At 47.1% G+C, this 25,247-nt stretch overlaps 7 non-coding genes across 7 annotated transcripts; all 7 read right to left on the bottom strand.

The window, feature by feature from the left end:
- Positions 1-5,571: 5,571 nt before the first annotated feature.
- TRNAS-AGA (transfer RNA serine (anticodon AGA)) lies at positions 5,572-5,653 on the bottom strand. The gene has a single exon. It is a non-coding gene; the product is annotated as a tRNA-Ser (tRNA).
- Positions 5,654-8,509: 2,856 nt separating this feature from the next.
- Positions 8,510-8,591, bottom strand: TRNAS-AGA (transfer RNA serine (anticodon AGA)). Its single transcript has one exon. It is a non-coding gene; the product is annotated as a tRNA-Ser (tRNA).
- Positions 8,592-11,442: 2,851 nt separating this feature from the next.
- On the bottom strand, positions 11,443-11,524 carry TRNAS-AGA (transfer RNA serine (anticodon AGA)). The gene has a single exon. It is a non-coding gene; the product is annotated as a tRNA-Ser (tRNA).
- Positions 11,525-16,112: 4,588 nt separating this feature from the next.
- Positions 16,113-16,194, bottom strand: TRNAS-AGA (transfer RNA serine (anticodon AGA)). Its single transcript has one exon. It is a non-coding gene; the product is annotated as a tRNA-Ser (tRNA).
- Positions 16,195-17,847: 1,653 nt separating this feature from the next.
- Positions 17,848-17,929, bottom strand: TRNAS-AGA (transfer RNA serine (anticodon AGA)). Its single transcript has one exon. It is a non-coding gene; the product is annotated as a tRNA-Ser (tRNA).
- Positions 17,930-20,777: 2,848 nt separating this feature from the next.
- TRNAS-AGA (transfer RNA serine (anticodon AGA)) lies at positions 20,778-20,860 on the bottom strand. Its single transcript has one exon. It is a non-coding gene; the product is annotated as a tRNA-Ser (tRNA).
- Positions 20,861-23,711: 2,851 nt separating this feature from the next.
- Positions 23,712-23,793, bottom strand: TRNAF-AAA (transfer RNA phenylalanine (anticodon AAA)). Its single transcript has one exon. It is a non-coding gene; the product is annotated as a tRNA-Phe (tRNA).
- Between the last annotated feature and the right edge of the window lie 1,454 nt (positions 23,794-25,247).

The raw sequence follows: 25,247 nt of genomic DNA, 5'->3' as shown, positions 1-25,247 counted from the left end.
CCCTAGTAATCCGGAGGAAAATTACCCCCCTTTCTTGTAATCCGTGCACTAGAGGTGACAGAGGGGACCCAAGGCGCGAAAGTACCCGACCTCCTGGAGCCCTCGCTGGGATCCGGGAGGCAAATGGCACCTCATCGGGACTTCCAGGGAAGTTCGGCCATCTGGTCGCCCCCATTGGAAAGCATTGCGGGCGACCAGATGGCCGGGGCGATCCGGGAGACCAGATGGCCGAGGGGATCCTGGAGACCAGATGGCCGAGGGGATCCGGGAGACCAGATGGCCGAGGGGATCCGGGCGACCAGATGGCCGGGCACGAAAGGGACGCCATCCGGTCGCCCCGTGCCCCCACGAAGGAGGGAGCGGGCGCCCGGGGCATGCCGGGCCGGAGGCCCGGGGCCCCAGCCGGGCCACAGCCATGGAGGCTGCCAGGGGCCGGCGGGCCCTCCGACCCGGGGCCCGCTTACACCTTGACAAGCAGGGGAGGCCTGCAAGGGACCGACGGACCCCTGTCCTGGGCCCTGGGTGGAGCGGCAGCCCGGGGGACCGGGCCCAGGGCCGGAGCGCCCGACCCGGGGCCCCGACCGGGCCCCTGGACCCAGCCGGGGCTCCCAGGCCCGGAGGCACAGGGGAAGCCTCCCCGGGCCCGCCGGACCCCGTCCCGGGCACCCTGCCCCGCGGCAGGACCCAGGACGGAGCCCGGGGTGGGGAGGCCACCCTCCCCGGGGCCCTCAGGGGCCCCGGATGGAGCTCCTGAACACAGACAAGCAAGGGGAGGCTCCCCGGGCACATCGGAACCCCTTTCCGGGCCCTTGGCAGTGCGGCAGGCTGGGAGACAGGGCCCAGGGCCTGAGCACCCGACCCGGGGCCCGCCCGGGCCCCTGGACCCAGCCGGGGCTCCCAAGCCCGGAGGCGCATGGGACGCCTCCCCGGTCCCTCCGGACCCCGTCCCGGGCACCCTGCCACGCAGCAGGACCAAGGACAGAGCCCGGGGTGGGGAGGCCGCCCTCCCCGGGCCCTCAGGGGCCCTAGCCACTGCTCCTGAACCCAGCCAAGCAAGGGGAGGCTCCCCGGGCACATCGGAACCCCTTCCCGGGCCCTTGGCAGTGCGGCAGGCTGGGAGACAGGGCCCAGGGCCGGAGCACCCGACCCGGGGCCCGGCCGGGCCCCTGGACGCAGCCGGGGCTCCCAAGCCCGGAGGTGCATGGGACGCCTCCCCGGTCCCTCCGGACCCCGTCCCGGGCACCCTGCCACGCAGCAGGACCAAGGACAGAGCCCGGGGTGGGGAGGCCGCCCTCCCCGGGCCCTCAGGGGCCCTAGCCACTGCTCCTGAACCCAGCCAAGCAAGGGGAGGCTCCCCGGGCACATCGGAACCCCTTCCCGGGCCCTTGGCAGTGCGGCAGGCTGGGAGACAGGGCCCAGGGCCGGAGCACCCGACCCGGGGCCCGCCCGGGCCCCTGGACCCAGCCGGGGCTCCCAAGCCCGGAGGTGCATGGGACGCCTCCCCGGTCCCTCCGGACCCCGTCCCGGGCACCCTGCCACGCAGCAGGACCAAGGACAGAGCCCGGGGTGGGGAGGCCGCCCTCCCCGGGCCCTCAGGGGCCCTAGCCACTGCTCCTGAACCCAGCCAAGCAAGGGGAGGCTCCCCGGGCACATCGGAACCCCTTCCCGGGCCCTTGGCAGTGCGGCAGGCTGGGAGACAGGGCCCAGGGCCGGAGCACCCGACCCGGGGCCCGCCCGGGCCCCTGGACCCAGCCGGGGCTCCCAAGCCCGGAGGTGCATGGGACGCCTCCCCGGTCCCTCCGGACCCCGTCCCGGGCACCCTGCCACGCAGCAGGACCAAGGACAGAGCCCGGGGTGGGGAGGCCGCCCTCCCCGGGCCCTCAGGGGCCCTAGCCACTGCTCCTGAACCGAGCCAAGCAAGGGGAGGCTCCCCGGGAACAACGGAACCCATTCCTAGGCCCTTGGCAGTGCGGTAGGCTGGGAGACAGGGCCCAGGGCCGGAGCACCCGACCCGGGGCCCGCCCGGGCCCCTGGACCCAGCCGGGGCTCCCAAGCCCGGAGGTGCATGGGACGCCTCCCCGGTCCCTCCGGACCCCGTCCCGGGCACCCTGCCACGCAGCAGGACCAAGGACAGAGCCCGGGGTGGGGAGGCCGCCCTCCCCGGGCCCTCAGGGGCCCTAGCCACTGCTCCTGAACCCAGCCAAGCAAGGGGAGGCTCCCCGGGAACAACGGAACCCATTCCTAGGCCCTTGGCAGTGCGGTAGGCTGGGAGACAGGGACCAGGGCCGGAGCACCCGACCCGGGGCCCGCCCGGGCCCCTGGACCCAGCCGGGGCTCCCAAGCCCGGAGGTGCATGGGACGCCTCCCCGGTCCCTCCGGACCCCGTCCCGGGCACCCTGCCACGCAGCAGGACCAAGGACAGAGCCCGGGGTGGGGAGGCCGCCCTCCCCGGGCCCTCAGGGGCCCAAGCCACTGCTCCTGAACCCAGCCAAGCAAGGGTAGGCTCCCCGGGAACAACGGAACCCATTCCTAGGCCCTTGGCAGTGCGGTAGGCTGGGAGACAGGGACCAGGGCCGGAGCACCCGACCCGGGGGCCCGCCCGGGCCCCTGGACCCAGCCGGGGCTCCCAAGCCCGGAGGCGCATGGGACGCCTCCCCGGACCCATGGAGCCCGTCCTGGGCATTGAGCCATGCCGTTGGCCTGGAGATGGGTGCCCCGGACGCCCGGGGGAGGTCTGTCCGGGACACATGGAGCCCGTCCTGGGCATTGAACCATGTCGTTGGCCTGGAGAAGGGAGCCCCGGACGCCCGGGGGAGGACTGCCCGGTACCCGTGGAGCCCTTCCCGGGTACTTTGCAACGCCGTTGGCCTCCTGGAGATGGGTGCCCCGAACGCCCGGGGGGCGGGCTGCCCGGGACCCATGGAGCCCGTCCTGGGCACTCTGACCTGCTGTTGGCCCGGGGGGGAGGGACCCCAGACGACCGGGACCCGTGGAGCCCGTCCTTGGCACTCTGACAAGCCGTTGGCCCGGGGAAGGGAGCCCCAGACGACCGGGACCTGTGGAGCCCGTCCTGGGCACTCCTGTATGCCGTTGGCCCGGGGAAGGGAGCCCCGGACGTCCGGGACCCGTGGAGCCCGTCCTGGGCACTCCTGTATGCCGTTGGCCCGGGGAAGGGAGCCCCGGACGTCCGGGACCCGTGGAGCCCGTCCTGGGCACTCTGAAATGCTTTGGCCCGGGGAAGGGAGCCCCGGACACCCAGGGGGAGGACTGCCCGGGACCCGTGGAACTCGTCCTGGGCACTCTGACATGCCGCTGGCCCGGGGAAGGGTGCCCCGGACGCCCGGGGCCCGTGGAGCCCGTCCTGGGCACTCTGACAAGCCGTTGGCCCGGGGAAGGGAGACCTGGACGCCCGGAACCCGTGGAGCCCGTCCTGGGCACTCTGAAATGCTTTGGCCTGGAGAAGGGAGCCCCCCCCGGACGCCCGGGGGAGGACTGCCCGGGACCCGTGGAACTGGTCCTGGGCACTCTGACATGCCGCTGGCCCGGGGAAGGGTGCCCCGGATGACCGGGGCCCGTGGAGCCCGTCCTGGGCACTCTGACATGCCGCTGGCCCGGGGAAGGGAGCCCCGGACGCCCGGGGCCCGTGGAGCCCGTCCCGGGCACTCTGCCATGCCGTCAGCCTGGATGGAGCCCCGGACGCCCGGGGGGACGAAGGCCCGGGACGCATGGAGCCTGTCCCGGGCACTCTGCCATGCCGTCGGCCTGGATGGAGCACCGGACGCCCGGGGGACGACTGCCCAAGAGCCATGGAGCCCGTCCTGGGCAATTTGACATGCAGTTGGCCTGGAGGAAGGAAGCTCCGGGTGGCCTAGGGAGGTGTTGCCCAGGCATATCCCATCTGGTCCCCATGGCAGAGAACCACCAAACCTGGAGGGGTGTCCGGGCATACCCTGCCCCATAGTAATCCGGAGGCAAATTACCCCCCTTTCTTGCAATCTGTGCACGCGAGGTGACAGAGGGGACCCAAGGCGTGAAAGAACCCGACCTCATGGAGCCCTCGCTGGGATCCGGGAGGCGAATGGCACCTCATTAAGACTTCCAGGGAAGTTCGGCCATCTGGTCCCCCCCCCCATAGGAAAGCGTTGCGGGCGACCAGATGCCCGAGGGGATCCGGGCGAGCAGATGGCCGAGGGAATCCGGGCGACCAGATGGCCGGGCATGGAGGTGAAGCCGCCTGGACTCTTCCCCACCCCGTCCCCGTCCCCGTCCCCGTCCCGGGACGAATTCCCGGGACGCATGGAGCCCGTCCTGGCCACTTGACGTCCCGTCCTGGGCATTGAACCATGCCGTCGGCCTGGAGAAGGGAGCCCCCCCCGGACGCCCGGGGGAGGACTGCCCGGTACCCGTGGAGCCCTTCCCGGGTACTTTGCAACTCCGTTGGCCTCCTGGAGATGGGTGCCCAAGATGCCCGGGGGTGGGCTGCCCGGGACCCATGGAGCCCGTCCTGGGCACTTTTACATGCCGTCGGCCTGGAGGTGGGTGCCCTGGACGCCCGGGGGAGGCCTGCCCGGGACCCGTGGAGCCCCTCCCGGGTACTTTGCCAATGCCGTTGGCCTCATGGAGATGGGTGCCCCGGACGCCCGGGGGAGGACTGCCCGGTACCCGTGGAGTCCTTTCCGGGTACTTTGCAACGCTGTTGGCCTCCTGGAGATGGGTGCCCCGGACGCCCGGGGGAGGTCTGTCCGGGGCCCATGGAGCCCGTCCTGGGCAGTGTGACATGCCGTCGGCCTGGAGGTGGGAGCCCCGGACGCCCGGGGGAAGGCTGCCCGGGACCCGTGGAGCCCTTCCCGGGTACTTTGCCATCCCGTTGGCCTCCTGGAGATGGGTGCCCCGGACGCCCAGGGGCGGTCTGTCCGGGACACGTGGAGCCCGTCCTGGGCATTGAGCCATGCCGTTGGCCCGGAGAATGGAGCCCCCAGACGCCCGGGGGAGGTGTTGCCCAGGCATATCTCATCTGGTCCCCGGGCAGAGAACCACCAGCCCTGGAGAGGTGTCCGGGCGTACCCTGCCCCTAGTAATCCGGAGGGAAATAGAGCACATAAAGGAACAGTTACAAATCTAAGAAAAGGGAAAGAAAGACTAGGAAAAAAACACGGAAAGAGCCTGTAGATAAAATTCTCTTCCTGGGACAGCAGGCTAAGAGAAATTACACAGGGAGCAGTTAAGCTTGTAACACGGGGAGAATAGAAAAGAAAATGCAGTTTTATGAATTGTGTTTGCCTAATCCAGCAAGCACTTTTGTTTTATTTTTCTATTTGCTTCTTTTATTGGTAAAGTAAGTTTCAAGTGCATGAATGGTATGACTGAGAGAGCCAGGGTATAATAATTTGAAGTGTTTGCACCAGCGCTAATGTAGGACGAGAGTTATAGCAAAGATATGAAAGGGGTAGCGATAATAAATATGTAAACGGGCAATAGTGACACCAAAATAAGCCACCTATTTATAAAACTGACATGGAAGAAATTTTAAAGGTTAACTTCTGAAATTGTAGCCGATGTTAAAAAGTTTCTCGTTGTTGGCAGGATTCAAACCTGCGCGGGGAGACCCCAATGGATTTCTAGTCCATCGCCTTAACCACTCAGCCACAACAACTGACTGTAAGTTTTGCGCAAATAATCTGTATGAAAGTTTTCAAGGTGTCCCACAGCAAATTCCTGGTATTCTGCAATGCACTTTTTTAAAATAATGTTTTTTTCAGCAGGCACATTCTCTCCTAAAAACAAAAATTGCATGAGTATATCTCTAGTTTGGAAAAGGATAGGCTTTCATGCATACTCTCATGTGGCACTCAAGCTTTTGGGACCCTATTGCACTCTGTTTTCGTGCTGCTTTTAGTCTATGGCCCATATTACAGAAGTCTACCATCTTTGAGTATTTGAGGCTCCTTTGTAAGTGCTTTATCTTTTTTACTTGAAGAGCTATATAATAAAGGGGTCAGGGAAAGATTGCATTTATGGAAGATAAAAGAAGGCACACTTGTCTCACCAAATGCCGTAGAGAAACCTGATGTTTTACTCATGTTATCCTTAGTTTGTTTTTGTTAGACCTTGCATTCTTAAGGTGGACTCAACCCTACCTTATTGCTTTTCAACTACGCATTTTGCTGTATCTTTTTGTAGGCCTTAGGACTCTGATCACTTTATCGCTACTAATCAGTGCTGAAGTGCACGTGCTTCTTCCCTAATCATGTGTGTAACTGGAGTATACCTGACTGACAGATTTAATTGACTTGAAAGCCCCTTGTAAAGTGGTATACCATATACCCAGGGACTGATTGTGCCGCCCAAAGAAGTAGCATTTCAAACCTGTCTCAAGCCTGCTACTGCAGTGCCTGTGCTGCAGTGTACTGCCACTTCGACTTGCCATTTAAAACTACTTGCCAAGCCTTAAACTCCAATTTTATTACATATAATTAACGAAAAGGTAGGCCCTAGGTAGTCCTAGGGGCATCATGCTATGTAAGTAAAAGGTAAGACATGTACTGTGGTAGTTTGCATGTCCTGGTAGTACCAAACAGTCTATTACATTTTTCACTACTGTGAGGTCTGCCCCTCTCATAGGTTAGCATTGGGTATTCCCTTATACTTTTTGGGGGGTAATTCCATATCAGAGAGGAGAAGCTTTATTTATTTATTGATAAATCCTATTTACTGGTGAGGTTGGATTTAACTTTACTATTTTATAAATGCCATTTTTAGAGAGTGAGCATTTCTCTGCACCTACTGCTCTATTTGCCTGAAAACCTGTCTCCAACTGACATCTGGATTGGGCTGCGAGACAGCTACATTTGTGCATTCCCTCTAGACAGCCACAACACAGGTCACTCAACTGCAACTGCATTCATCTGCATTCTGATTGGCATGGGGGAGAGCTCCATTCCCCCCACCGCAAATAGGTTCACGAACGATAATTTATGTCAGTAGGTACAATATAGCTACATCTTATAATCATGTGTGTTTAAATAATTTGTCGTTAGATCGTTTAAATATTTTAAAGGATCTGTTTTTAATAGACATTTTACAAAAACAACTGGTACATTTGGTAATTCTGTAAAAGAAAAAAACAACTGCCGTGACATTGCCAACCACAATGCCGTGACTCAGATTCGAACCGAGGTTGCTGCAGCCACAACGCAGAGTACTAACCAATATACGATCACGGCGAGCTACTTGGGCTCAATAACATACAGTGACATGGAGAATTTATAATTCTGAACACTCAGGGAACTCCTGTGATAGGCTGAATGTGTTCATTGCTTCCTCATTCCTTATACAAAGGCTTTGTCTCCTCAGTGGTTGATAGGCTGAAACTGTTTCCTGGCCGCCTGCTTGTGAACTGACAGGAGTCAAAGATCACACATACACTTGTGGGCCTGTGATGGGACACCAATGCAGGCAAACACACCTGGCGCAGATCTTCTATTCTGTCTAGTAGACCTGCATCTCCCCTGTACCTCCTCAAGCCATCTGTATGTGAAGCAAGAAAAAGTTAAGGAGCGGTCCATATACACTTTTATAGGGAGGATGCTGCCATGAGCTCCTCCCAGCTAATCACACAAACAGCAGTAAAGCAAGATAACTACACAGTTAGGGGGGACTGCATGGTTAGGTTTTTGAGGAATTATTGAAACTGACCTCAGTGACCCATGATCAGAGCTGTGGCTAATGACTCCGTGCCTAATTATGATGAAGCAAGCACCATGGCTCGTAGGGGCCCCACAACACGCTTTTCTTAGCTCATTGAATTAAAGTATAAACCTCTGCCATGTATGAGTGGTAAAGGCTTGTTAATTTGGTTGCTTTTCCAGTTCACGTCTGACAATAAGATGAAGGAACATTGGGGCATCAGAAGCTTTGGAAAGTAGCCACCAACCTCAGAGAAAGAGAGAAAGAGGGAAAAGGCAGTATGAGGTGTGGAGAAAACAGCAGCAGGTACAAGGAGCTCAAATGAGATTAATGGCGCCTAAATAGAGCAAATAAAGGAACAGTTACAAATCTAAGAAAAGGAAAAGAAAGACTAGGAAAAAAACACGGAAAGAGCCTGTAGATAAAATTCTCTTCCTGTGACAGCAGGCTAAGAGAAATTACACAGGGAGCAGTTAAGCTTGTAACATGGGGAGAATAGAAAAGAAAATGCAGTTTTATGAAGTGTGTTTGCCTAATCCAGCAAGCACTTTTGTTTTATTTTTCTATTTGCTTCTTTTATTGGTAAAGTAAGTTTCAAGTGCATGAATGGTATGACTCAGAGAGCCAGGGTATAATAATTTGAAGTGTTTGCACCAGCGCTAATGTAGGACGAGAGTTATAGCAAAGATATGAAAGGGGTAGCGATAATAAATATGTAAACGGGCAATAGTGACACCAAAATAAGCCACCTATTTATAAAACTGACATGGAAGAAATTTTAAAGGTTAACTTCTGAAATTGTAGCCGATGTTAAAAAGTTTCTCGTTGTTGGCAGGATTCAAACCTGCGCGGGGAGACCCCAATGGATTTCTAGTCCATCGCCTTAACCACTCAGCCACAACAACTGACTGTAAGTTTTGCGCAAATAATCTGTATGAAAGTTTTCAAGGTGTCCCACAGCAAATTCCTGGTATTCTGCAATGCACTTTTTTAAAATAATGTTTTTTTCAGCAGGCACATTCTCTCCTAAAAACAAAAATTGCATGAGTATATCTCTAGTTTGGAAAAGGATAGGCTTTCATGCATACTCTCATGTGGCACTCAAGCTTTTGGGACCCTATTGCACTCTGTTTTCGTGCTGCTTTTAGTCTATGGCCCATATTACAGAAGTCTACCATCTTTGAGTATTTGAGGCTCCTTTGTAAGTGCTTTATCTTTTTTACTTGAAGAGCTATATAATAAAGGGGTCAGGGAAAGATTGCATTTATGGAAGATAAAAGAAGGCACACTTGTCTCACCAAATGCCGTAGAGAAACCTGATGTTTTACTCATGTTATCCTTAGTTTGTTTTTGTTAGACCTTGCATTCTTAAGGTGGACTCAACCCTACCTTATTGCTTTTCAACTACGCATTTTGCTGTATCTTTTTGTAGGCCTTAGGACTCTGATCACTTTATCGCTACTAATCAGTGCTGAAGTGCACGTGCTTCTTCCCTAATCATGTGTGTAACTGGAGTATACCTGACTGACAGATTTAATTGACTTGAAAGCCCCTTGTAAAGTGGTATACCATATACCCAGGGACTGATTGTGCCGCCCAAAGAAGTAGCATTTCAAACCTGTCTCAAGCCTGCTACTGCAGTGCCTGTGCTGCAGTGTACTGCCACTTCGACTTGCCATTTAAAACTACTTGCCAAGCCTTAAACTCCAATTTTATTACATATAATTAACGAAAAGGTAGGCCCTAGGTAGTCCTAGGGGCATCATGCTATGTAAGTAAAAGGTAAGACATGTACTGTGGTAGTTTGCATGTCCTGGTAGTACCAAACAGTCTATTACATTTTTCACTACTGTGAGGTCTGCCCCTCTCATAGGTTAGCATTGGGTATTCCCTTATACTTTTTGGGGGGTAATTCCATATCAGAGAGGAGAAGCTTTATTTATTTATTGATAAATCCTATTTACTGGTGAGGTTGGATTTAACTTTACTATTTTATAAATGCCATTTTTAGAGAGTGAGCATTTCTCTGCACCTACTGCTCTATTTGCCTGAAAACCTGTCTCCAACTGACATCTGGATTGGGCTGCTAGACAGCTACATTTGTGCATTCCTTCTAGACAGCCACAACACAGGTCACTCAACTGCAACTGCATTCATCTGAATTCTGATTGGCATGGGGAGAGCTCCGTTCCCCCCACCGCAAATAGGTTCAAGAACGATAAATTATGTCAGTAGGTACAATATAGCTACATCTTATAATCATGTGTGTTTAAATAATTTGTCGTTAGATCGTTTAAATATTTTAAAGGATCTGTTTTTAATAGACATTTTACAAAAACAACTGGTACATTTGGTAATTCTGTAAAAGAAAAACACAACTGCCGTGACATTGCCAACCACAATGCCGTGACTCAGATTCGAACCAAGGTTGCTGCGGCCACAGCGCAGAGTACTAACCACTATACGATCACGGCGAGCAACTTGGGCTCAGTAACATACAGGGACATGGAGAATTTATAATTCGGAACAGTCAGGGAACTAATGTGATAGGCTGAATGTGTTCATTGCTTCCTCATTCCTTATACAAAGGCTTTGTCTCCTCAGTGGTTGATAGGCTGAAACTGTTTCCTGGCCGCCTGCTTGTGAACTGACAGGAGTCAAAGATCACACATACACTTGAGGGCCTGTGATGGGACACCAATGCAGAGAAACACACCTGGCGCAGATCTTCTATTCTGTCTAGTAGACCTGCATCTCCCCTGTACCTCCTCAAGCCATCTGTATGTGAAGCAAGAAAGAGTTAAGGAGCGGTCCATCTACACTTTTATAGGGAGGATGCTACCGTGAGCTCCTCCCAGCTAATCACACAAACAGCAGTAAAGCAAGATAACTACACAGTTAGGGGGGACTGCATGATTAGGTTTTTGAGGAATTATTGAAACTGACCTCAGTGACCCATGATCAGAGCTGTGGCTAATGACTGCGTGCCTAATTGTGATGAAGCAAGCAACATGGCTCGTAGGGGCCCCACAACACGCTTTTCTTAGCTCAATTAAAGTATAAACCTCTGCCATGTATGAGTGGTAAAGGCTTGTTAATTTGGTTGCTTTTCCAATTCACGTCTGACAACAAGATGAAGGAACATTGGGGCATCAGAAGCTTTGGAAAGTAGCCACCAACCTCAGAGAAAGAGAGAAAGAGGGAAAAGGCAGTATGAGGTGTGGAGAAAACAGCAGCAGGTACAAGGAGCTCAAATTAGATTAATGGCGCCTACATAGAGCACATAAAGGAACAGTTACAAATCTAAGAAAAGGGAATGAAAGACTAGGAAAAAAACACGGAAAGAGCCTGTAGATAAAATTCTCTTCCTGGGACAGCAGGCTAAGAGAAATTACACAGGGAGCAGTTAAGCTTGTAACACGGGGAGAATAGAAAAGAAAATGCAGTTTTATGAAGTGTGTTTGCCTAATCCAGCAAGAACTTTTGTTTTATTTTTCTGTTTGCTTCTTTTATTGGTAAAGTAAGTTTCAAGTGCATGAATGGTATGACTGAGAGAGCCAGGGTATAATAATTTGAAGTGTTTGCACCAGCGCTAATGTAGGAGGAGAGTTATAGCAAAGATATGAAAGGGGTAGCGATAATAAATATGTGAAAGGGCAATAGTGACACCAAAATAAGCCACCTATTTATAAAACTGACATGGAAGAAATTCTAAAGGTTAACTTTTGAAATTGTAGCCGATGTTAAAAAGTTTCTCGTTGTTGGCAGGATTCGAACCTGCGCGGGGGGACCCCAATGGATTTCTAGTCCATCGCCTTAACCACTCGGCCACAACAACTGACTGTAAGTTTTGTGCAAATAATCTGCATGAAAGTTTTCAAGGTGTGCCACAGCAAATTCCTGATATCCTGCAATGCACTTTTTAAAAATAATGTTTTTTGCAGCAGGCACATTCTCTCCTAAAAACAAAAATAAGGCTACATCTTATAATCATGTGTGTTTAAATAATTTGTCGTTAGATCGTTTAAATATTTTAAAGGATCTGTTTTTAATAGACATTTTACAAAAACAACTGGTACATTTGGTAATTCTGTAAAAGAAAAACCCAACTGCCGTGACATTGCCAACCACAATTCGTGACTCGGATTCGAACCGAGGTTGCTGCGGCCACAACGCAGAGTACTAACCACTATACGATCACGGCGAGCTACTTGGGCTCAATAACATACAGTGACATGGAGAATTTATAATTCAAAACACTCAGGGAACTCCTGTGATAGGCTGAATGTGTTCATTGCTTCCTTATTCCTTATACAAAGGCTTTGTCTCCTCAGTGGTTGATAGGCTGAATCCGTTTCCTGGCCGCCTGCTTGTGAACTGCCAGAAGTCAAAGATCACACATACACTTGTGGGCCTGTGATGGGACACCAATGCAGAGAAACACACCTGGCGCAGATCTTCTATTCTGTCTATTAGACCTGCATCTCCCCTGTACCTCCTCAAGCCATCTATATGTGAAGCAAGAAAAAGTTAAGGAGCGGTCCATCTACACTTTTATAGGGAGGATGCTGCCGTGAGCTCCTCTCAGCTAATTACACAAACAGCAGTAAAGCAAGATAACTACACAGTTAGAAGGGACTGCATGGTTAGGTTTTTTGAGGAATTATTGAAACTGACCTCAGTGACCCATGATCAGAGCTGTGGCTAATGACTGCGTGCCCAATTATGATGAAGCAAGCACCATGGCTCGTAGGGGCCCCACAACATGCTTTTCTTAGCTCATTGAATTAAAGTATAAACTTCTGCCATGTATGAGTGGTAAAGGCTTGTTAATTTGGTTGCTTTTCCAATTCACGTCTGACAACAAGATGAAGGAACATTGGGGCATCAGAAGCTTTGGACAGTAGCCACCAACCTCAGAGAAAGAGAGAAAGAGGGAAAAGGCAGTATGAGGTGTGGAGAAAACAGCAGCAGGTACACGGAGCTCAAATGAGATTAATGGCGCCTAAATAGAGCACATTAAGGAACAGTTACAAATCTAAGAAAAGGGAAAGAAAGACTAGGAAAAAAACACGGAAAGAGCCTGTAGATAGAATTCTCTTCCTGGGACAGCAGGCTAAGAGAAATTACACAGGGGGCAGTTAAGCTTGTAACACTGGGAGAATAGAAAAGAAAATGCAGTTTTATGAAGTGTGTTTGCCTAATCCAGCAAGCACTTTTGTTTTATTTTTCTATTTGCTTCTTTTATTGGTAAAGTAAGTTTCAAGTGCATGAATGGTATGACTGAGAGAGCCAGGGTATAATAATTTGAAGTGTTTGCACCAGCGCTAATGTAGGACGAGAGTTATAGCAAAGATATGAAAGGGGTAGCGATAATAAATATGTAAAAGGGCAATAGTGACACCAAAATAAGCCACCTATTTATAAAACTGACAAGAAGAAATTCTAAATGTTAACTTCTGAAATTGTAGCCGATGTTAAAAAGTTTCTCGCTGTTGGCTGGATTCGAAGCTGCGCAGGGAGAGCCCAATGGATTTCTATTCCATCGCCTTAACCACTCAGCCACAACAACTCACTGTAAGTTTTGTGCAAATAATCTGTATGAAAGTATTCAAGGTGTCCCACAGCAAATTCCTGGTATTCTGCAATGCACTTTTTTAAAATAATGTTTTTTTCAGCAGGCACATTCTCTCCTAAAAACAAAAATTGCATGAGTATATCTCTAGTTTGGAAAAGGATAGGCTTTCATGCATACTCTCATGTGGCACTCAAGTTTTTGGGACCCTATTGCACTCTGTTTTCGTGCTGCTTTTAGTCTATGGCTCATATTACAGAAGTCTACCATCTTTGAGTATTTGAGGCTCCTTTGTAAGAGCTTTATCTTTTTTACTTGAAGAGCTATATAATAAAGGGGTCAGGGAAAGATTGCATTTATGGAAGATAAAAGAAGGCACACTTGTCTCACCAAATGCCGTAGAGAAACCTGATGTTTTACTCATGTTATCTTTAGTTTGTTTTTGTTAGAACTTGCATTCTTAAGGTGGCCTCAACCCTACCTTATTGCTTTTCACCTACGCATTTTGCTGTATCTTTTTGTTGGCCTTAGGACTCTGATCACTTTATCGCTACTAATCAGTGCTGAAGTGCACGTGCTTCTTCCCTAATCATGTGTGTAATTGGAGTATACCTGACTGACAGATTTAATTTACTTGAAAGCCCCTTGTAAAGTGGTATACCATATACCCAGGGACTGATTGTGCCGCCCAAAGAAGTAGCATTTCAAACCTGTCTCAAGCCTGCTACTGCAGTGCCTGTGCTGCAGTGTACTGCCACTTCGACTTGCCATTTAAAACTTCTTGCCAAGCCTTAAACTCCAATTTTATTACATATAATTAACCAAAAGGTAGGCCCTAGGTAGTCCTAGGGGCATCATGCTATGTAAGTAAAAGGTAAGACATGTACTGTGGTAGTTTGCATGTCCTGGTAGTACCAAACAGTCTATTACATTTTTCACTACTGTGAGGTCTGCCCCTCTCATAGGTTAGCATTGGGTATTGCCTTATACTTTTTGGGGGTAATTCCATATCAGAGAGGAGAAGCTTTATTTATTTATTGATACATCCTATTTACTGGTGAGGTTGGATTTAACTTTACTACTTTATAAATGCCATTTTTAGAGAGTGAGCATTTCTCTGCACTTACTGCTCTATTTGCCTGAAAACCTGTCTCCAATTGACGTCTGGATTGGGCTGCGAGACAGCTACATTTGTGCATTCCCTCTAGAGAGCCACAACACAGGTCACTCAACTGCAACTGCATTCATCTGCATTCTGATTGGCATGGGGGAGAGCTCCATTCCCCCCACCGCAAATAGGTTCAAGAACGATAATTTATGTCAGTAGGTACAATATAGCTACATCTTATAATCATGTGTGTTAAAATAATTTGTCGTTAGATCGTTTAAATATTTTAAAGGATCTGTTTTTAATAGACATTTTACAAAAACAACTGGTACATTTTGTAATTCTGTAAAAGAAAAACCCAACTGCCGTGACATTGCCAACCACAATGCCGTGACTCAGATTCGAACCGAGGTTGCTGCAGCCACAACGCAGAGTACTAACCACTATACGATCACGGCGAGCTACTTGGGCTCAATAACATACAGTGACATGGAGAATTTATAATTCGGTACACTGAGGGAACTCCTGTGATAGGCTGAATGTGTTCATTGCTTCCTCCTTCCTTATACAAAGGCATAGTCTCCTCAGTGGTTGATAGGCTGAAACTGTTTCCTGGCCGCCTGCTTGTGAACTGACAGGAGTCAAAGATCACACATACACTTGTGGGCCTGTGATGGGACACCAATGCAGGCAAACACACCTGGCGCAGATCTTCTATTCTGTCTAGTAGACCTGCATCTCCCCTGTACCTCCTCAAGCCATCTGTATGTGAAGCAAGAAAGAGTTAAGGAGCTGTCCATCTAAACTTTTATAGGGAGGATGCTGCCATGAGCTCCTCCCAGCTAATCACACAAACAGCAGTAAAGCAAGATAACTACACAGTTAGGGGGGACTGCATGGTTAGGTTTTTGAGGAAATATTGAAACTGACCTCAGTGACCCATGATCAGAGCTGTGGCTAATGACTGCGTGCCTAATTATGATGAAGCAAGCACCATGGCTCGTAGGGGCCCCACAACACGCTTTTCTTAGCTCATTGAATTAAAGTATAAACCTCTGCCATGTATGAGTGGTAAAGGCTTGTTAATTTGGTTGCTTTTCCAATTCACGTCTGACAACAAGATGAAGGAACATTGGGGCATCAGAAGCTTTGGAAAGTAGCCACCAACCTCAGAGAAAGAGAGAAAGAGGGAAAAGGCAGTATGAGGTGTGGAGAAAACAGCAGCAGGTACAAGGAGCTCAAATGAGATTAATGGCGCCTAAATAGAGCACGTAAAGGAACAGTTACAAATCTAAGAAAAAGGAAAGAAAGACTAGGAAAAAAACACGGAAAGAGCCTGTAGATAAAATTCTCTTCCTGGGACAGCAGGCTAAGAGAAATTACACAGGGAGCAGTTAAGCTTGTAACACGGGGAGAATAGAAAAGAAAATGCAGTTTTATGAAGTGTGTTGCCTAATCCAGCAAGCACTTTTGTTTTATTTTTCTATTTGCTTCTTTTATTGGTAAAGTAAGTTTCAAGTGCATGAATGGTATGACTGAGAGAGCCAGGGTATAATAATTTGAAGTGTTTGCACCAGCGCTAATGTAGGACGAGAGTTATAGCAAAGATATGAAAGGGGTAGCGATAATAAATATGTGAAAGGGCAATAGTGACACCAAAATAACCCACCTATTTATAAAACTGACATGGAAGAAATTCTAAAGGTTAGCTTCTGAAATTGTAGCCGATGTTAAAAAGTTTCTCGTTGTTGGCAGGATTCGAACCTGCGCAGGGAGACCCCAATGGATTTCTAGTCCATCGCCTTAACGACTCGGCCACAACAACTGACTGTAAGTTTTGTGCAAATAATCTGCATGAAAGTATTCAAGGTGTGCCACAGCAAATTCCTGATATCCTGCAATGCACTTTTTAAAAATAATGTTTTTTTCAGCAGGCACATTCTCTCCTAAAAACAAAAATAAGGCTACATCTTATAATCATGTGTGTTTAAATAATTTGTCGTTAGATCGTTTAAATATTTTAAAGGATCTGTTTTTAATAGACATTTTACAAAAACAACTGGTACATTTGGTAATTCTGTAAAAGAAAAACCCAACTGCCGTGACATCGCCAACCACAATGCTGTGACTCGGATTCGAACCGAGGTTGCTGCGACCACAACGCAGAGTACTAACCACTATACGATCACGGCAAGCTACTTGTGCTCAATAACATACAGTGACATGGAGAATTTATAATTCGGAACACTCAGGGAACTCCTGTGATAGGCTGAATGTGTTCATTGCTTCCTCATTGCTTATACAAAGGCTTTGTCTCCTCAGTGGTTGATAGGCTGAAACCATTTCCTGGCCGCCTGCTTGTGAACTGCTAGAAGTCAAAGATCACACATACACTTGTGGGCCTGTGATGGGACACCAATGCAGAGAAACACACCTGGCGCAGATCTTCTATTCTGTCTATTAGACCTGCATCTCCCCTGTACCTCCTCAAGCCATCTGTATGTGAAGCAAGAAAAAGTTAAGGAGCGGTCCATCTATACTTTTATAGGGAGGATGCTGCCGTGAGCTCCTCCCAGCTAATCACACAAACAGCAGTAAAGCAAGATAACTATACAGTTAGGGGGGACTGCATGGTTAGGTTTTTGAGGAATTATTGAAACTGACCTCAGTGACCCATGATCAGAGCTGTGGCTAATGACTGCGTGCCTAATTATGATGAAGCAAGCACCATGGCTCGTAGGGGCCCCACAACACGCTTTTCTTAGCTCATTGAATTAAAGTATAAACCTCTGCCATGTATGAGTGTTAAAGGCTTGTTAATTTGGTTGCTTTTCCAATTCACGTCTGACAACAAGATGAAGGAACATTGGGGCATCAGAAGCTTTGGAAAGTAGCCACCAACCTCAGAGAAAGAGAGAAAGAGGGAAAAGGCAGTATGAGGTGTGGAGAAAACAGCAGCAGGTACAAGGAGCTCAAATGAGATTAATGGCGCCTAAATAGAGCACATAAAGGAACAGTTACAAATCTAAGAAAAGGGAAAGAAAGACTAGGAAAAAAACACGGAAAGAGCCTGTAGATAAAATTCTCTTCCTGGGACAGCAGGCTAAGAGAAATTACACAGGGAGCAGTTAAGCTTGTAACACGGGGAGAATAGAAAAGAAAATGCAGTTTTATGAAGTGTGTTTGCCTAATCCAGCAAGCACTTTTATTTTATTTTTCCATTTGCTTCTTTTATTGGTAAAGTAAGTTTCAAGTGCATGAATGGTATGACTGAGAGAGCCAGGGTATAATAATTTGAAGTGTTTGCACCAGCGCTAATGTAGGACGAGAGTTATAGCAAAGATATGAAAGGGGTAGCGATAATAAATATGTGAAAGGGCAATAGTGACACCAAAATAAGCCACCTATTTATAAAGCTGACATGGAAGAAATTCTAAAGGTTAACTTCTGAAATTGTAGCCGATGTTAAAAAATTTCTCGTTGTTGGCAGGATTCGAACCTGCGCGGGGAGACCCCAATGGATTTCTTGTCCATCCCCTTAACCACTCGGCCACAACAACTGACTGTAAGTTTTGTGCAAATAATCTGTATCGAAGTTTTCAAGGTGTCCCACAGCAAATTCCTGGTATTCTGCAATGCACTTTTTTAAAATAATGTATTTTTCAGCAGGCACATTCTCTCCTAAAAACAAAAATTGCATGAGTATATCTCTAGTTTGGAAAAGGATAGGCTTTCATGCATACTCTCATGTGGCACTCAAGTTTTTGGGACCCTATTGCACTCTGTTTTCGTGCTGCTTTTAGTCTATGGCCCATATTACAGAAGTCTACCATCTTTGAGTATTTGAGGCTCCTTTGTAAGTGCTTTATCTTTTTTACTTGAAGAGCTATATAATAAAGGGGTCAGGGAAAGATTGCATTTATGGAAGATAAAAGAAGGCACACTTGTCTCACCAAATGCCGTAGAGAAACCTGATGTTTTAACTCATGTTATCCTTAGTTTGTTTTTGTTAGACCTTGCATTCTTAAGGTGGCCTCAACCCTACCTTATTGCTTTTCACCTACGCATTTTGCTGTATCTTTTTGTTGGCCTTAGGACTCTGATCACTTTATCGCTACTAATCAGTGCTGAAGTGCACGTGCTTCTTCCCTAATCATGTGTGTAATTGGAGTATACCTGACTGACAGATTTAATTTACTTGAAAGCCCCTTGTAAAGTGGTATACCATATACCCAGGGACTGATTGTGCAGCCCAAAGAAGTAGCATTTCAAACCTGTCTCAAGCCTGCTACTGCAGTGCCTGTGCTGCAGTGTACTGCCACTTCGACTTGCCATTTAAAACTACTTGCCAAGCCTTAAACTCCAATTTTATTACATATAATTAACCAAAAGGTAGGCCCTAGGTAGTCCTAGGGGCATCATGCTATGTAAGTAAAAGGTAAGACATGTACTGTGGTAGTTTGCATGTCCTGGTAGTACAAAACAGTCTATTACATTTTTCACTACTGTGAGGTCTGCCCCTCTCGTAGGTTAGCATTCGGTATTCCCTTATACTTTTTGGGGGGTAATTCCATATCAGAGAGGAGAAGCTTTATTTATTTATTGATAAATCCTATTTACTGGTGAGGTTGGATTTAACTTTACTACTTTATAAATGCCATTTTTAGAGAGTGAGCATTTCTCTGCACTTACTGCTCTATTTGCCTGAAAACCTGTCTCCAATTGACGTCTGGATTGGGCTGCGAGACAGCTACATTTGTGCATTCCCTCTAGACAGCCACAATACAGGTCACTCAACTGCAACTGCATTCATCTGCATTCTGATTGGCATGGGGGAGAGCTCCATTCCCCCACCGCAAATAGGTTCAAGAACGATAATTTATGTCAGTAGGTACAATATAGCTACATCTTATAATCATGTGTGTTAAAATAATTTGTCGTTAGATCGTTTAAATATTTTAAAGGATCTGTTTTTAATAGACATTTTACAAAAACAACTGGTACATTTGGTAATTCTGTAAAAGAAAAACCCAACTGCCATGACATTGCCAACCACAATGCTGTGACTCGGATTCAAACCGAGGTTGCTGCGGCCACAACGCAGAGTACTAACCACTATACGATCACGGCGAGCTACTTGGGCTCAATAACATACAGTGACATGGAGAATTTATAATTCGAAACACTCAGGGAACTCCTGTGATAGGCTGAATGTGTTCATTGCTTCCTCATTCCTTATACAAAGGCTTTGTCTCCTCAGTGGTTGATAGGCTGAAACTGTTTCCTGGCCGCCTGCTTGTGAACTGCCAGAAGTCAAAGATCACACATACACTTGTGGGCCTGTGATGGGACACCAATGCAGAGAAACTTACCTGGCGCAGATCTTCTATTCTGTCTAGTAGAGCTGCATCTCCCCTGTACCTCCTCAAGCCATCTGTATGTGAAGCAAGAAAAAGTTAAGGAGCGGTCCATCTACACTTTTATAGGGAGGATGCTGCCATGAGCTCCTCCCAGCTAATCACACAAACAGCAGTAAAGCAAGATAACTACACAGTTAGGGGGGACTGCATGGTTAGGTTTTTGAGGAATTATTGAAACTGACCTCAGTGACCCATGATCAGAGCTGTGGCTAATGACTGCGTGACTAATTATGATGAAGCAAGCACCATGGCTCGTAGGGGCCCCACAACACGCTTTTCTTAGCTCATTGAATTAAAGTATAAACCTCTGCCATGTATGAGTGGTAAAGGCTTGTTAATTTGGTTGCTTTTCCAATTCACGTCTGACAACAAGATGAAGGAACATTGGGGCATCAGAAGCTTTGGAAAGTAGCCACCAACCTCAGAGAAAGAGGGAAAAGGCAGTATGAGGTGTGGAGAAAACAGCAGCAGGTACAAGGAGCTCAAATGAGATTAATGGGGCCTAAATAGAGCACATAAAGGAGCAGTTACAAATCTAAGAAAAGGGAAAGAAAGACTAGGAAAAAAACACGGAAAGAGCCTGTAGATAAAATTCTCTTCCTGGGACAGCAGGCTAAGAGAAATTACACAGGGAGCAGTTAAGCTTGTAACACGGGGAGAATAGAAAAGAAAATGCAGTTTTATGAAGTGTGTTTGCCTAATCCAGCAAGCACTTTTGTTTTATTTTTCTATTTGCTTCTTTTATTGGTAAAGTAAGTTTCAAGTGCATGAATGGTATGACTGAGAGAGCCAGGGTATAATAATTTGAAGTGTTTGCACCAGCGCTAATGTAGGACGAGAGTTATAGCAAAGATATGAAAGGGGTAGCGATAATAAATATGTGAAAGGGCAATAGTGACACCAAAATAAGCCACCTATTTATAAAACTGACATGGAAGAAATTCTAAAGGTTAACTTCTGAAATTGTAGCCGATGTTAAAAAGTTTCTCGTTGTTGGCAGGATTCGAACCTGCGCGGGGGGACCCCAATGAATTTCTAGTCCATCGCCTTAACCACTCAGCCACAACTAACTGTAAGTTTTGTGCAAATAATCTGTATGAAAGTTTTCAAGGTGTCTCACAGCAAATTCCTGATATTCTGCAATGCACTTTTTAAAAATAATGTTTTTTTCAGCAGGCACATTCCCTCCTAAAAACAAAAATTGCATGAGTATATCTCTAGTTTGGAAAAGGATAGGCTTTCATGCATACTCTCATGTGGCACTCAAGTTTTTGGGACCCTATTGCACTCTGTTTTCGTGCTGCTTTTAGTCTATGGCCCATATTACAGAAGTCTACCATCTTTGAGTATTTGAGGCTCCTTTGTAAGAGCTTTATCTTTTTTACTTGAAGAGCTATATAATAAAGGGGTCAGGGAAAGATTGCATTTATGGAAGATAAAAGAAGGCACACTTGTCTCACCAAATGCCGTAGAGAAACCTGATGTTTTACTCATGTTATCTTTAGTTTGTTTTTGTTAGAACTTGCATTCTTAAGGTGGCCTCAACCCTACCTTATTGCTTTTCACCTACGCATTTTGCTGTATCTTTTTGTTGGCCTTAGGACTCTGATCACTTTATCGCTACTAATCAGTGCTGAAGTGCACGTGCTTCTTCCCTAATCATGTGTGTAATTGGAGTATACCTGACTGACAGATTTAATTTACTTGAAAGCCCCTTGTAAAGTGGTATACCATATACCCAGGGACTGATTGTGCCGCCCAAAGAAGTAGCATTTCAAACCTGTCTCAAGCCTGCTACTGCAGTGCCTGTGCTGCAGTGTACTGCCACTTCGACTTGCCATTTAAAACTTCTTGCCAAGCCTTAAACTCCAATTTTATTACATATAATTAACCAAAAGGTAGGCCCTAGGTAGTCCTAGGGGCATCATGCTATGTAAGTAAAAGGTAAGACATGTACTGTGGTAGTTTGCATGTCCTGGTAGTACCAAACAGTCTATTACATTTTTCACTACTGTGAGGTCTGCCCCTCTCATAGGTTAGCATTGGGTATTGCCTTATACTTTTTGGGGGTAATTCCATATCAGAGAGGAGAAGCTTTATTTATTTATTGATAAATCCTATTTACTGGTGAGGTTGGATTTAACTTTACTATTTTATAAATGCCATTTTTAGAGAGTGAGCATTTCTCTGCACTTACTGCTCTATTTGCCTGAAAACCTGTCTCCAATTGACGTCTGGATTGGGCTGCGAGACAGCTACATTTGTGCATTCCCTCTAGACAGCCACAACACAGGTCACTCAACTGCAACTGCATTCATCTGCATTCTGATTTGCATGGGGGAGAGCTCCATTCCCCCCACCGCAAATAGGTTCAAGAACGATAATTTATGTCAGTAGGTACAATATAGCTACATCTTATAATCATGTGTGTTTAAATAATTTGTCGTTAGATCGTTTAAATATTTTAAAGGATCTGTTTTTAATAGACATTTTACAAAAACAACTGGTACATTTGGTAATTCTGTAAAAGAAAAAACCAACTGCCGTGACATTGCCAACAACAATGCCGTGACTCAGATTCGAACCGAGGTTGCTGCAGCCACAACGCAGAGTACTAACCACTATACGATCACGGCGAGCTACTTGGGCTCAATAACATACAGTGATATGGAGAATTTATAATTCTGAACACTCAGGGAACTCCTGTGATAGGCTGAATGTGTTCATTGCTTCCTCATTCCTAATACAAAGGCTTTGTCTCCTCAGTGGTTGATAGGCTGAAACTGTTTCCTGGCCGCCTGCTTGTGAACTGACAGGAGTCAAAGATCACACATACACTTGTGGGCCTGTGATGGGACACCAATGCAGGCAAACACACCTGGCGCAGATCTTCTATTCTGTCTAGTAGACCTGCATCTCCCCTGTACCTCCCCAAGCCATCTGTATGTGAAGCAAGAAAAAGTTAAGGAGCGGTCCATCTACACTTTTATAGGGAGGATGCTGCCATGAGCTCCTCCCAGCTAATCACACAAACAGCAGTAAAGCAAGATAACTACACAGTTAGGGGGGACTGCATGGTTAGGTTTTTGAGGAATTATTGAAACTGACCTCAGTGACCCATGATCAGAGCTGTGGCTAATGACTGCGTGCCTAATTATGATGAAGCAAGCACCATGGCTCGTAGGGGCCCCACAACACGCTTTTCTTAGCTCATTGAATTAAAGTATAAACCTCTGCCATGTATGAGTGGTAAAGGCTTGTTAATTTGGTTGCTTTTCCAATTCACGCCTGACAACAAGATGAAGGAACATTGGGGCATCAGAAGCTTTGGAAAGTAGCCACCAACCTCAGAGAAAGAGAGAAAGAGGGAAAAGGCAGTATGAGGTGTGGAGAAAACAGCAGCAGGTACAAGGAGCTCAAATGAGATTAATGGCGCCTAAATAGAGCACATAAAGGAACAGTTACAAATCTAAGAAAAGGGAAAGAAAGACTAGGAAAAAAACACGGAAAGAGCCTGTAGATAAAATTCTCTTCCTGTGACAGCAGGCTAAGAGAAATTACACAGGGAGCAGTTAAGCTTGTAACACGGGGAGAATAGAAAAGAAAATGCAGTTTTATGAAGTGTGTTTGCCTAATCCAGCAAGCACTTTTGTTTTATTTTTCTATTTGCTTCTTTTATTGGTAAAGTAAGTTTCAAGTGCATGAATGGTATGACTGAGAGAGCCAGGGTATAATAATTTGAAGTGTTTGCTCCAGCGCTAATGTAGGACGAGAGTTATAGCAAATATATGAAAGGGGTAGCGATAATAAATATGTGAAAGGGCAATAGTGACACCAAAATAAGCCACCTATTTATAAAACTGACATGGAAGAAATTCTAAAGGTTAACTTCTGAAATTGTAGCCGATGTTAAAAAGTTTCTCGTTGTTGGCAGGATTCGAACCTGCACGGGGGGACCCCAATGGATTTTTGGTTCATCGCCTTAACCACTCGGCCACAACAACTAACTGTGAGTTTTGTGCAAATAATCTGTATGAAAGTTTTCAAGGTGTCTCACAGCAAATTCCTGATATTCTGCAATGCACTTTTTAAAAATAATGTTTTTTTCAGCAGGCACATTCCCTCCTAAAAACAAAAATTGCATGAGTATATCTCTAGTTTGGAAAAGGATAGGCTTTCATGCATACTCTCATGTGGCACTCAAGTTTTTGGGACCCTATTGCACTCTGTTTTCGTGCTGCTTTTAGTCTATGGCCCATATTACAGAAGTCTACCATCTTTGAGTATTTGAGGCTCCTTTGTAAGAGCTTTATCTTTTTTACTTGAAGAGCTATATAATAAAGGGGTCAGGGAAAGATTGCATTTATGGAAGATAAAAGAAGGCACACTTGTCTCACCAAATGCCGTAGAGAAACCTGATGTTTTACTCATGTTATCTTTAGTTTGTTTTTGTTAGAACTTGCATTCTTAAGGTGGCCTCAACCCTACCTTATTGCTTTTCACCTACGCATTTTGCTGTATCTTTTTGTTGGCCTTAGGACTCTGATCACTTTATCGCTACTAATCAGTGCTGAAGTGCACGTGCTTCTTCCCTAATCATGTGTGTAATTGGAGTATACCTGACTGACAGATTTAATTTACTTGAAAGCCCCTTGTAAAGTGGTATACCATATACCCAGGGACTGATTGTGCCGCCCAAAGAAGTAGCATTTCAAACCTGTCTCAAGCCTGCTACTGCAGTGCCTGTGCTGCAGTGTACTGCCACTTCGACTTGCCATTTAAAACTTCTTGCCAAGCCTTAAACTCCAATTTTATTACATATAATTAACCAAAAGGTAGGCCCTAGGTAGTCCTAGGGGCATCATGCTATGTAAGTAAAAGGTAAGACATGTACTGTGGTAGTTTGCATGTCCTGGTAGTACCAAACAGTCTATTACATTTTTCACTACTGTGAGGTCTGCCCCTCTCATAGGTTAGCATTGGGTATTGCCTTATACTTTTTGGGGGTAATTCCATATCAGAGAGGAGAAGCTTTATTTATTTATTGATAAATCCTATTTACTGGTGAGGTTGGATTTAACTTTACTATTTTATAAATGCCATTTTTAGAGAGTGAGCATTTCTCTGCACTTACTGCTCTATTTGCCTGAAAACCTGTCTCCAATTGACGTCTGGATTGGGCTGCGAGACAGCTACATTTGTGCATTCCCTCTAGACAGCCACAACACAGGTCACTCAACTGCAACTGCATTCTGATTGGCATTTTGGAGAGCTCCGTTCCCCCCACCGCAAATAGGTTCAAGAACGATAATTTATGTCAGTAGGTACAATATAGCTACATCTTATAATCATGTGTGTTTAAATAATTTGTCGTTAGATCGTTTAAATATTTTAAAGGATCTGTTTTTAATAGACATTTTACAAAAACAACTGGTACATTTGGTAATTTTGTAAAAGA

This window comes from Lissotriton helveticus, chromosome 12 (assembly GCF_964261635.1).
Source record: "Lissotriton helveticus chromosome 12, aLisHel1.1, whole genome shotgun sequence".
In the NCBI taxonomy this organism is placed as follows: domain Eukaryota; kingdom Metazoa; phylum Chordata; class Amphibia; order Caudata; family Salamandridae; genus Lissotriton; species Lissotriton helveticus.
This window is presented reverse-complemented; position numbering and strand designations above follow the sequence as displayed.